General features: G+C 53.5%; 1 protein-coding gene across 5 annotated transcripts in view; it reads left to right on the top strand.

Moving 5' to 3' along the window:
* The first annotated feature begins 110 nt into the window (after positions 1-110).
* GJC2 (gap junction protein gamma 2) overlaps positions 111-12,309 on the top strand; it is a 39,885-nt gene continuing 27,686 nt past the window's right edge. The window contains exons 1-3 of one of the 5 annotated variants that reach the window (XM_042801733.1): positions 111-1,900; positions 3,373-3,443; positions 6,174-6,305. The gene's annotated coding sequence lies outside the window, so the exon portion shown is untranslated. Of the gene's footprint in view, positions 3,444-6,173; positions 6,306-8,203; positions 8,507-12,309 lie in introns of those variants that run through there. The other 4 variants (XM_042801734.1, XM_042801732.1, XM_033011561.2 and 1 more) reach the window with 4 other exon arrangements.

The following is a 12,309-nucleotide window of genomic DNA, read 5'->3' as shown; positions in this document are numbered from 1 at the left end:
CTCACCCCGTCACGCTTGTGTTTCTCTTCGCTGCCCGCTCGGCCTCTGCTCTCCCGGGTTTGTACCTCGGGCAGGCGCTTCGGGGAGCGGTTGGGCGGCTGCCGGAGGGCAGAGCCGTCCTGCGGGGAGCCGTCGGGGCAGCTGCAGCCCCGGCCACGTGGCTTGGGGTCCCGCTGAAACATTCGTGGAAGCCCGTGTTGTGTTGTCCCAGCAAAAGCCCCTCGACGAGGCGGGAGCTCTTTAGGTCGACGCGACCCTCTCCCCTCCCCGTTGCCACCGGCAGACGGAGGGATCTTTGCTGGCACCCGATGTCACAAGGCTTGGCAGCCTTTTGCTGGCGCTCTGGTGCTTTTTGCAGATCTGGCTCCAGCTCCTCCGGCAGGGTTTCTAGTCACCTCTGAGGTGTTGGGTTGTGTCGCTGTGGCGGAGCCGGTGTAGCTCGGCTGCCCTAACCTTGCCAACAGGTGCGTTCGTTGAATAAGCTGGAAGAAGGGAACAGTTGCAGGGTGCGATCGGGGAAGAACACTGTGAGCTTCTCTGCCATCCTGGCAGCAATCCTGTTATTCAGGCGTACTTGTTCCACGTGAGTTTAGGGGCAGGTAGATTTTTAGATGCTCTTACACCTAGAAGATGAAGGAGAAAAGGTTTCCTTCCCGAGCTGTGTGGCTTTTTTTTGGTTGAGGTGCTTGAGGGCAGCAATAAATCCCTTTTCTTAGGGGAAGGATCCTTTTGATCTAGCCCCTGTCCCTCGCCCTGGTCTCTGACTGGAGATGTGGAGAGCTCTGCCTGAGGCGGGGGGCTGGGAGGACGCTTCACACTTCCCTTCCCCAGCTTTCTCCAGCCTCAACCTCGCTGCTTTCATGTAACTTTGAGAGAAATGAGTCCGGCAGAGCTGCCGCCCCGCAGCTTCCAACTGTGTCCCCCGCCCCAAACCGAACCCAGATCAAGCTGACACCGTGCAGTGCCAGACTGTGACATCACCTCACCGAAACCTTGTTTTACCAGGGCATGGTAGTAGCTTAAACTCAATGATTGAGATTCATCCTCTTCATATCACAGCGTCCTAGAACGGTTTGGCTTGGAAGGCGCCTTAAAGATCCGTTTCCAAGCCCCCTGCCGTGGGCAGCGACACCTTCCACTACACCAGGTTGCTCATCTCCCAGTTTGCCCAGCTGCATGCTTACAGGACCTCTTGGTCCAGGCCACCTAATTAACTAAGCACCGTCCTCCTCGTTAAGGGTAGCAGCAGGCCGAACCAAACCTTGCCCGACTCTCTTAATACTTCACTTGCATTTAGAACGACGATTTGATGATTTGTTTTTGATTATTTCCCTCTCTCGGGCTGTTTTAGATATACCTTTCCTAGATTCGACTCTGAAATCCTTCCTGTCGCCGTAGAATTTCAAGTTAGGAGGTTCTGGTGTTGCTTACACCACCAGAAAAATGCTCCCCAAATATTTTCTGGGTTGTTTGCTGCATCCAGCTCTCCCCACCCTGACGGCGCAAGTTGCCGCAGACAGGCTTTTCCTGCGGTGGCGAGTGACAGACTGGGATTTGATTTTATATTTTATTATTTTATTTTATTTTATTTTTACTGAGCCGCGGGCTTCCGTTACGAGGGACGCGTTTGCAATGGGGAAACATCCCCTCTAGATGGCAGAAACGACAGCGGGGAAAGCGGAGAAGGGCCCCCGGGGTCCGCCCGAGGTGCAAGGACGCGCACCCGCCCGCTGGTCCCCGGCCCCCCCCCCCCCCCCCCCCCCCCTGCGGCGGGACCCGCAGAGCTGTCACCAGATGGAAATTCCCATCGGCTGCCTTCCCAACCCACCTCCTGCTGACACCCCGAGAGCTGCGTGGTCGCCAGCCCCCAGCCCAGCCTTCGCGTGTCCCGGCGGCAGCGGTGAGTGGTACCCGGGAAGGGGATGGGGTGATGCTTCAGCTGTGAGGGGGGCAAAAAAAAAAAAAAAAAAAAAAATATATATATATAAAATAATTTAGATCACCCACATCCCGTCTTTGGTGGTAACAGGGAAGCCTTTAATAACCCACTGTATATGGGGCGACCTGCTTTTAGCGGCGGTCGCGGCGTCTGGCGGACCGAAGCGCTGGTGGCCGTGGGGACAGCGATGGGTGGCGGAGGGACCGGGAGCGGGTTGTTGGAGCTGGGCTGGCTGGCGAGCATGGCTTGTGAGTTGGTTTTTAGCAGCTGTTGGCAGTTTCCCCCCCCCCCTGCACACACACACACACACACACACACACCTCTCCGCGTTGGGTGTTTCGGCGGAGCCACGCTGCGCCTTGAATCTCATCGCTGGGCGGGCGCAGGCACCTGTTGAAACCCGTTTCATTTCTCCGCCCTCAAAAACGAGGCGTCTATTTTATTTCGTTGCAAACATAAATAAAATTCTGGATCTGATACCGGCTCGGGGCGCAGGCATCCCCCACATCCCTGGAGCAGGCAAGGGCCACGCTGAGCATCGCGGTTGTGGCGGCCACCGAATTTGGGGTCCCACAACTGCAAAATGTGGGGGCGGGCTCAGACTGGGGCAACGTGAGGGGACAGGAGTCTCCCTGGAGGGATTTTTCTGTGATTTAAAAATGCTGGTCCTGGGGGAACCACCTAGGAGATCTTCCAGGCAGGAAGGCGCTGGACATACCAACCAACAGGTTTGGGGTGAAAATGGGCAAGATGAAGGACAAGAGGTTGCTAACGCTGTCAAATGTGGTTTTATTTAGTTATCCCCAAAACCTCATCACCTGGCCCCATGGGACTGTGGGGATGAATTTCTCCCAGAATATGGGGTTTGGTGTTTTCTTTTGTTTTGTTTTGTTTTTTTTTTTTTGGCATCCCAGTGCTTTTGGAGGCAGCCCTGATTTTCAAGCTTCCTTCCACGCAATTGCAAAAAGGCACCGCGGGGCAGAGCCGGCCTGGGAAATAATTGGGCGGCCAGCATATAAAATAAGCAACGAGGGGAGGGGAAAAAGAAAAAAATAAAAAAAAAAGACCTTATTGCCTTATTGTAAGCCAGCCGGGACTCCTCGCATGTATTTAGGACCTTTTGGAGAGTTCAGTGTGTCAGTGGGGTTAGTGCTGCCTGGCCCCCAGCTTGGGGGGCCACAGGTTAATAATTTTTCTGGCAAAACCCACTTTTTTTCCCCGCTGTCTCCAGCGCCTGCTTTTCCATCGGTTTGCAGCAAATGTCTTTTAGGAAATCCTCCGGCAGCCTGGGGATGGCTTTCCCCAGCTGAGGGATCCAGCCGTGCTGGATCGTGGGATTTCTTGGGTTTTTAGGTGGGTTTCTATTGGGTCTTACTCCAGGGGATGTGGTCCTTGCCCGGGGATGCTGACGCTCTTTTTGCGCTTTCCTCTAGGACAGCGAGGTGACCACCACGTCCCAGCTGCTGCTGCCCCACGCCGAGACACCCACCGACACCAACAACAGGTAGGTCCCCTAAAACCACAGCTGGGGTCAAGTAACCCTGGTGAGACCCAACCCAGCTCGTGGCAGCACCCCTTGGCCAAGACATCGTTCCCCTGGGGCTTCTTTTCCCTTGAGCATGCTGGTGCTGGAAAGCAAATTGTGAGGGAGTATTGAGTTTTCTCTCTAGCACAGGGTTTTGGGGAGCTACGGGATGCTCCAAGGTGCTTGTAGGAATCACGGTGTCTCCAGCGTTGTTGGTTCCACGAGGGCAAGAGCTGCTCTGGCAGCTGGAGCAGGAGCTGGGCTGTTGCCTGCCTTGCTGGGCGCTGGATTTGGGTCAGCTTCATGGGCTGGGTGTGCAACTGTGTCATCCCACGAGGAGCACCGGCCGGGGAGAAACGCTGGCATCGACCCCGCGTTCCTTTAGACCTCAGCCCCTGCACCCAGGCTCTAAAAATGGGAAGAAAAAAAAAAAAAAAAAAAAAAAAAAAAGAGCAATCCGGTACAGGCTCAGCTTTTTCTTGCAATAGCAGCTGTGACTCTGCTTGTCCGGGATGTGGCTCCAGCCCCGTAAATAGGCAGAAGCCATCTGCAATTCAGATTGTGTGCTTCGGGCAAGGGGTACAATCGGATGTTTGTGAAATCGGGGACGCATCCTCCTGGATTTCTCTCTACCCAGGCACAAAACGAGGGAGGAACAGGATGTTTTCCTGGCTTTTACTTTCCCCATCCCGGCTGCGAGAGATGGGGGGAGCTGATAAAAAGCAAGGAGGCAGAAAAGGCAAAATGCCGGTGCCCAGGATGAGCTCAAAGAATTTAGGTATTTTTATTTCATTGCCTCATAGAGGGGATTATTTTAGTGAACCCACGTGGGGAGGAGACCCCTGAGAGCCGGGACCCACAGGCACAGGGAAGGATGGGGCAGCCACCCCCCTGCCATCAGCCCTGTGGTGGCCAAGTCCTCAGTCCAGCATAAAGTTGCAGATACTCCCTTCAAGCACTGGGGTTTCTTCCCCTATTTTCTACCAAGCGAGCCTTGCTGATGGAAAGCAAAGTGCCTACGTGGTGATGGGGACTGAGCCCTGCTGGGAAAACTCTCCAAAAAGCCACGTGCAATGGTGCAGTCCCTCCTGTTACAACCAGCAGTGTGCTGACCTGGGTATTTTAGGTAGAGGATGAGGAAAAAGGGGGAGGCTTGTAATTATTCCTGGTTTGGAAGTGCAGGGGACTGTACTGGAGCTGCATCCCTGCTCGTGGTGCTGGTCCCACGGGGAGCCTCCCAGACTAGAGAGAGAGAAAAGCAACGCCCGGACCCAGGGGGAGAGGGGACACTGGTGTCACTGCCCACGCCGGTGGGGTAACCGCTCTCCCTGGGGAGCCACGGCCGGTACCCGTGGGGTGAGAGTTTGTCAGCCCGTTGCCCTGAGCGAGGAGGATGAGCTCACACGTTTCCTCGGGTCGGTACCCGATTGCTCATTGTTCCAGTGGTTTGAGCTGCGGAGACCAACCAAGCCACGAGGACTGGAGTCACCTCGGCCAGCGTCTTCATCCTCGTGCCTTCAAACCTGGGCCGAGCGTCCCTTCTGCTCCCTCCTCCCCTCTCGGGCTCCCAAGTGCTGCCCACACCCTGCCAGCCTCCCCAGGGAGCAGCCCAGCTCCACCACAGCAACTTTTCCCCATCTGATTTGCCTTTCTAGATATTTTTCTGAATGCACCAAGTTGGGTTTTTTTGTTTTTTTTTTTTTTTTTTGTTGTTTGTTTTTTTTCACCCCCTCTTCCCTCCAAAGCACGGGTGCTGCTGCTCCTCGGGGCCATCACACTGCAGCTTCACCCCATCGGGTTTAGGACCGGCTCCTAACCTGCAGACACCGGGGCTGGCAGGTAGGAGCAAAAATAAAGCAGGCAGCACGGCCGTGGTAGCACCTCTGGGCTCTTTGTTAGCTTTAGTGCTGAAATCCAAGCTGTGATTGCCCTTGTCCTTGCCAATGTGGTCACAGGGAAGAAATTTCACCGGCCTTGCCGCAGCTCTTGGTGTTTCTAAAGACAGGCAGGATCTTCCTTCGTGGCTTTGCATCGTCTTGGCTGCAGCAAACCCGGTGCCTCTGAGAAGAGTTGGGCTTTGTTTTCTCTCCACCCTCCTATTAATAGTTGCATTTCTCAGCGAGGACCCCCCCCCTGTCTCTTCTGGGGCTGATCAGACCCAGCTCAGCATCCCATTCTGCAGCCCTGAGCGTCTCGGTGGCCACCACCAGCCCCTCTCCAGCTCCTCAGCCCCTTCTCCGCTGGGTGCAGCATCCAAATTGAAAGACCCTGGAAGGATCCTTGCAAAGCACCACCCCGAGCATCCCCCTCGTTTTATCAGTGAGCTGTCAGCACCCGATCTCAACCCAATCTTCCCACGACCTTCGTACCCCTGATATATTTTATGTAAGACCCTCCTTCCCCCCTCTCTCACAGGAACCTCACCCCAGGCAATAGCATAACGGTGTTGGCGAGGCAAAAACTGAGATCGCTCCCATCCCCAGGTCTGTTATCCTGCCCTGGGAGGAAAACAAAGTCCCCCAAGCCTCTCCACTGGTGGGACGAAGCCTTTTGGGAGCTCGCAAAGCTTCGCCCTGCGCCGCCGCACCCCGGAGCCGCGGCTCCAGGGGGGACAATGCCGGCATTGAGCGCGGGCGCTGAAACGCTGCCGTATTGTGCCTGGCAGAGAGACGCCCGGGAATAATCGCCTCCTCCTTGGCTTTGTTGCAGGGCTGAGGCCGGTCGTGCTGCGGGGCTTTTCCCCCCTGGAAGGTCTCCGGTTATGCGCTGAAGACCCGCAGCTCAGGCGCACCTTGGTTTTTTTTTTTTGGTTTTTTTTTTTTCTTTTCCTGGCTGTGAAAGGTAGGGCTCGTCTAACCGCTTCCTTACCGATGCGCGACTGGGGTACCACTGGTTGGGAGAAACTGGGGATTTGGGGACAAAAGGATGCTCTGTTCCTCATCCGGGGGGGGCCATGTCACTCTTTCATCGATCCTTGTAATATATTTTGTATCTATTATATTATATATATTAGATATATTTTTTTTTATCTCTCACTTTATGTACAAAGTCAACATCAAGAGCTATCGCAGATTGTCTCCTTTTTATGCCCATAAAAAGTTTTGTATTAAATATGTGCTTAAGCTACAAAAACCCAACTCCAGTCGGGGTCTGGGCAACCCCTTAAAATTTACTTTCAAGCAAAACACTGGCTCTGTTTTAAACAAGGCTGAATGAGACTTTGCTCCAGGTCCAAAACAGCGAGGCTGAATTATTTTAGGAGCGCATTTAGAGTTGTTTTCGAGCTGGGCGCCTACAGGAGGGTTTCCCTCGACAGTTTCTGGCGAAGGTGTTTTCCTGGCCCCAAATCTGCTTGAAAACCTCCAATTTGGGCTGAAGTTTAGGCTTGTGACCGTGGCGAGGGCAGCAGCAGCTGCAGGAGCGAGCGCTGCGGCGATGCCTCCCTTCTCCCTCCTCCTCCATCCCTGGAACATCCTATGAGGTAATTTTTTTTTTTTTTTTTTTTTTTTTCTTGAAAAAAACCCTTCTGGGAACTCAGCCCCCCTGCACGGTCAACCAAGCTGTTTCCCAGGTTGTTCCTCCCCTAAAGCAGCCGGAGAGAAGAAACACACTTGAAAAAGTAAATAGCCCAGCTGTGCCAGGGAGCAAGGACATCCCTTCTCCTTAAAACCAGGAAAAACAAGCTATTTTGAGTAGTTTCACACAACGGGTGCTACTTAAGAAATGCCCAGGGACACGCACTGGGTCCCTGTAAGATTAAGAGGCTGGAGAACCACCAGATTTTAAAGGTTTAGAGCCGTCTTTCTCCTGGATTTGCTAAATTCTGGAGGGCTTCTTGAATTGCAGCAAGCAAAACCTTGCTGATTTAGACTCCTGGAAGCCAAATCTTGCCGGGTAGCACGGGGCCTTTAAAGGAAAACGTCAATTATTGTGAGATCAGCCATAAAATCATGTGAGCTGGCAAGGTGAAGGAACAGATAACAACACGCCAAAGGTTGCAGCCTCCAGACAGGGGCAATTATTTAATCCCTGCTTGTTGTGTTTGAGCGTGGGGTAACATCAACCCACCCCCCCCCCCCCTTCAACCAGAGACCGGCTTGGGGGGCAAAACCCTCTGGCTGGGGGGAGGAGGCAAATGTCCCCTCTGTCCCCTTCCAGCTGTTTTCCCTTCCAGCTGTTAGCTGCAGATGTTTCCAGCTGCTCCCCCCCCCCCCCCTTCCCTCCAAAATGGGGCTGGGAAGGGAGCAAAGGGATGAAGAGGGTCTGGGATAGGGCTGGCAGGAAACCACACACCCCCCCACCCCCCCCCAGCCACCATAAAATACTAAAAATGTAAAATTTGAGCAACAAGCCCTGCTTTGGGCTGTTCTTTTTGACGTAAAAATTGGGGGGGGGGGGTGCAAAAAAAGAGGGTTTTGATGCTGCTGCAGTATATCACTGCAGCTGGAAGGACAGGTCACGTTTGCAGCCGACTTTCCTTTCTGTTTCACCCCTGTTTAAACAGAAAGGAAAAGAAAAATCCTAACGAGAAGGAAGGATTTCTTATCCCGTGGCAGTACCTCTGCTTTCTGTCTCTCATCTCCTGCTCCAAGGAGCTCTTAGTTTTGCTGTTATTAGCCCTAAACCCTTAGACAGTTTGAATTATTTGCTTTTTTCCCTAAGCATTGCTCCTGAAAGCGTTGCTGCATTCTCTATTTTTTTTTTTTTTTCTTTCCCCCTGGCCTTTGTTTTTTTTTGGATGCTTATAAGGAAGCTAGAAAAGGAAAGGAAAGAAATCCTTGGCGTCCCGGGGAACGATGGGTTTGCAGCGTCGGACTCGGAGGAGCTCTCCCATCTTGGGAAGCTTCCCTGGTGGAGATCTCCACGTCATCGTCTCCAGGCTGGTGCAGCGGGAAGAGAGCTCGGTTCAAAGGGTTGGGAGGGGAGGAAAAGCAGCAGCCGAGGAAAAGGGGAGGAAAAGGGGAGCTCAGCCCGTGCCTCTGCACGCCGCGGCGGGGAAGGATGGGACGTTTTTACAAAGGACTCAGCCCAGAGCTTTCTCCGTATGTTACTTTTCGGTTTATTTATTTTTATTTTTTTTTTTTTCCCTCCACTTTGCTATTTTACTGCATGGTTTTAGCTTGGCTGATTCCCAGCCCTTTTCCCCCGTTCCCTCTGCTTCGATCCACCTCTGCTCCCACCCCGCTCTCCCCTGCTCTTCATTTTCTGCCCTTTCCCCACCACTTGGGTGGGGGAATGTGTTCGCTGCGACCTAACGTTCTTGTGTTGCCTTTTCTGCTGGTGGAAAGAGACGCAACATCCCTATTTGGCGTCGCTCTGTGCACACTTTATGGCGGCATAAATCATCCCCTGTCGCGTGGGGCACTGCAAATCCCATCTCCAGGGAGTTTGGGATTAAACCATTGGTGGTTTAGCTTTTTCCTGATGGAAATCCCTCTGGGTTCTGGGACCTTCTGGCCAGCCCCCATCCCAAACCTCCTCCTCATCTCAAACCACCAGAGGTGGGAAGATGCTTTGGGGGTCTGGTTTTCCTGCTCTTGGTCCCTTGGGTTAGGTTGCCGAGATTTCTGCTCGTACAGCAAATTTTAGGCTCTGCAGCCTGCTTGCTTTCGGAGCATCAGTTTAAGTGGCGCATGCTTGTGCAACACAAGCTGGTCTTTAAAGACCAGGCGTGGGCGCCTGTAGCAGAAGATGCAGTTTTGCAGCTGGTGCCTCTAACCCAGGGACAAAAGGTCCATTGATGAGTTTACGTTCTCTGTAAGATGCTTTTGTATTGTATTGCTTTTTTTTTTTTTTTTTTTTTTTTAAATAATATCCAATGGATGTGAGCACAGTTTTCATCCTCGCATCTCAAAGCACCTCACAAAGGGTCTCTTCTCTCCTGCGCAGCTGGGGAAACTGAGGCACGGGGAGGGCAGTGGCTTGGCAGCATCACCACCAGCGGGAGCTCAACCTATTCCTTGGTGGCTTCATCTTCTTGGCCGACGGGCCTTCCTTGAGGGAAAATGGTCCTGTTGGCTTCCAAACGCCCAGGATCTTCCTCTGGGCTGGGACCTTCTTCAACCTGCACCCTCCATCACCTCTAGGTTCTTGGATGAACCTCATGTAGAGGTGCTGTTGCGTTTCCGTAGCTTTTCTTGGTTTCATCCTCATTAAAACCCCAAGATCTTCCTCGTGGTTAATGGGTGACCCTTAGCTCCATCCCTCCTACCTCCAGGTCGCTGTTTCTCTTGCACACCCTGGGGGCTCCGTCTCCTCCCATCCCCCGGATGCCTTTTTCCATCTATACCGTGAGCAGGAGCTTGGGTTAATAAATGTATTTAAGCTGTGCTTAATGGGAGAGCGCCGTGTCCTCTCCTGGCAGAGGGCGAGTGAGCGTTCCCACACCCCAACCAGAGGGAAGCAAAGAGCCCCTTGAGTCTCAGGAGGCCGCAGGCACCTTCTCCTTTCACCCAAATCACCTTGAAATGCCGCAGGAGGGCAGCCTGTCCTCCGGCCAAAGCCTCCTTAGAAAATCAGGGGAAGGAAATTCAAAGTAACCGGGTTCAAGTGAGTCATGGGCGGGTGGGAACGGGGGAAAGGGGCACGTTGCTGAGGCGGAAATCTGCGCCTTGTGCTCCTGCAAGCTATGAGAGCTATTTCTGAGACAATCCTTGGGTGTTGTCCAAGACTGAAATACCAGATTTTTTTTTTTTTCGGCGTGGGTCATAAGGAAACCCCTCCTTCACCCATAAAATACTGTGGAGGTAGACCACGGCACGCACTGTATTTCTGCAGGTCCCAGCGCTGAGGAAGACTCGCTCTCATAATTTATGGCTTTTTTTTTGGAGTTTTTCCACCCAAGGTTCATCCAACCAAGCGCAAAGTTCATTTTTAAGGCTGTGCAGCTCCCTTCGACCCGGTTCATTGCTTGGAGATCTTGGTGACCAGCCACATAAACGGCTGTGCTTTCGACTCCTCCCTGCCAGGAAAAGAGAAAATAAATGAGTTTGTGCAAGGCTGCTCCATGCCATCAGTGCAACCCAGGGCTGTAGCAGTAGGGGACAGGGGAAATAGATGGAAAATGAGGATCCCAGTCCTATAGGTTAATTAAGGCATTTGGGGGGGGTAAATTGCTATTTCACTTCTAACTTTGCTGGAGCAATTTGTGTACCTCCCTGCCTCCGCCAAGGGGCCTGGTGGCATTTATTTGGGGGCTATGGGGTGGCCCACTGGTGCTCTGGCTGCCTCCCCAGAAGGTGGGGGACACGGGCCCCAAACTGGGAGTGGCCCCAAACCCGGTCCCATCACCCTCATGGTTAATGACACCCAACAGCTTTTTGGCCCCGGTTGACAGGGCAGTTTCATGGGGACCAGGACGGTGTTGGGGTCACGACACCCTACTTTCTGGGTGAGTTGACATGCAGCATCCCCATTTCAACTTCGAGAAACCCCATTTTGACATTGCAAGGGATCTCGGGGCGTCTCCCGGGATCTGCGTTTCTGCTTCGCTATTTCTGAAGCGCGATTTTTCATACCCTCTTAAACGCAAGCTCGGCCAAGAGCTTTACAAGGGACTGCTTTGTGAAAAACTCCTTGCAAACACGAGGTGGGGGCCAGCAAGGCAGCGAGCTGCAGACGGCAGGTGTGAGCACACCGGCGGGCTGCTGGCGAGATGTAAATGGATAAAATAATGGGAAAACGGCCCAGAAACGCGTCTTGCCCCCCCACGGCAGCCGAAGCTCCGGGCTGAAGCATTGCTGCCAGCTCCCGCCCAGCCCCGAGCTCCTTTGGGTGCTTAAATCCCTTTTTCATTTGCCCCTCTGCATGAGTGCTGAGTTAATCCAACCCACAACCCCAAATGACGTTCCCCCCACCAGTTTCAGCCCCAGAAAACGCGCTGCCGTGCGTCCAGAAGCCTCTGTTTCGGAAACTTGATGATGGTTCAATCATGAGCCTGAGCCAAATTCCTCCAGGCACACTTTTATCATCCCTTTTTTTTTTTTGTGTGTGTGCGTGTGTGCGCTGGGGACAATGGTATTGCTCTCTCTGCTCTGCCCAGCCCTTTCCTCTGCGCAGACAGAAATAGTTAACCAGGTCCACCATGAAATGAATGTCCTGGTTTCCTTTCCTGTGCAGACAGCTCCCCCCCCCCCCCCCCCCCCCCCCCCCCCCGCCTTGTCTCCCCCCCACCCCTCTCTCTCTGCTCCAAGCCCTGGGGAGGAGCTGCTCTCTAGTGACATGATGCAAGAGCAGATGATCTCTCCCTCGCAGCGACCGGGTGGCCTGTGCAAGCACTGCCAGGTCCCTCGGGTTTTTTTTTCCGCAGCACGAGAGCAGCCCTTTGCTCTCCTCCTGCGATCGGGTGGGATGGGAGCACCTCAGGGCTGCGGGGAAGACGTGAGCCAGCCCCAGCTCTGGAGGGCTTCAAGTCGAAACAGATCAAGCTAATAAAAAGGAAGCGATGCTGGAGGAGAGGAGGGGAGGAAAGACGATGCCTCTTGTAGGAAGAACCTCGTTTGACAGCGTGGCTTCTCCTGGGGGGTTGTGGTTGGGTCTTCCAGGAAAGGGAAGACCACCAGGGCCAGGACCCAGATTCCACCGGCTGCATATGGGACACCCCGGGCTGCTTTCGGTTGCCCACGTTGCTATAAATGAATGAAGGCAATCTTTATAAAAAAAATATGTCACTTTATTTGGGTTCAATCAATTTGGGGTGAGAAGCAATAGGCAAAGCAGCGCTGGGGGCGCGGGGAGCCTCAGCTCTGCCACGACACACCCTGAGTTCTAAAAGCAGTGTCTCTTAGACTCTTTCCATCAGACAGTCATCCTGCTCTTCTTCCATTGGATCCTTTGAAGCGCTGGG

The sequence above is a fragment of the Tyto alba genome, unplaced genomic scaffold (assembly GCF_018691265.1).
Source record: "Tyto alba isolate M040663 unplaced genomic scaffold, T.alba_DEE_v4.0 Super-Scaffold_38, whole genome shotgun sequence".
Lineage (NCBI taxonomy): Eukaryota > Metazoa > Chordata > Aves > Strigiformes > Tytonidae > Tyto > Tyto alba.
This window is presented reverse-complemented; position numbering and strand designations above follow the sequence as displayed.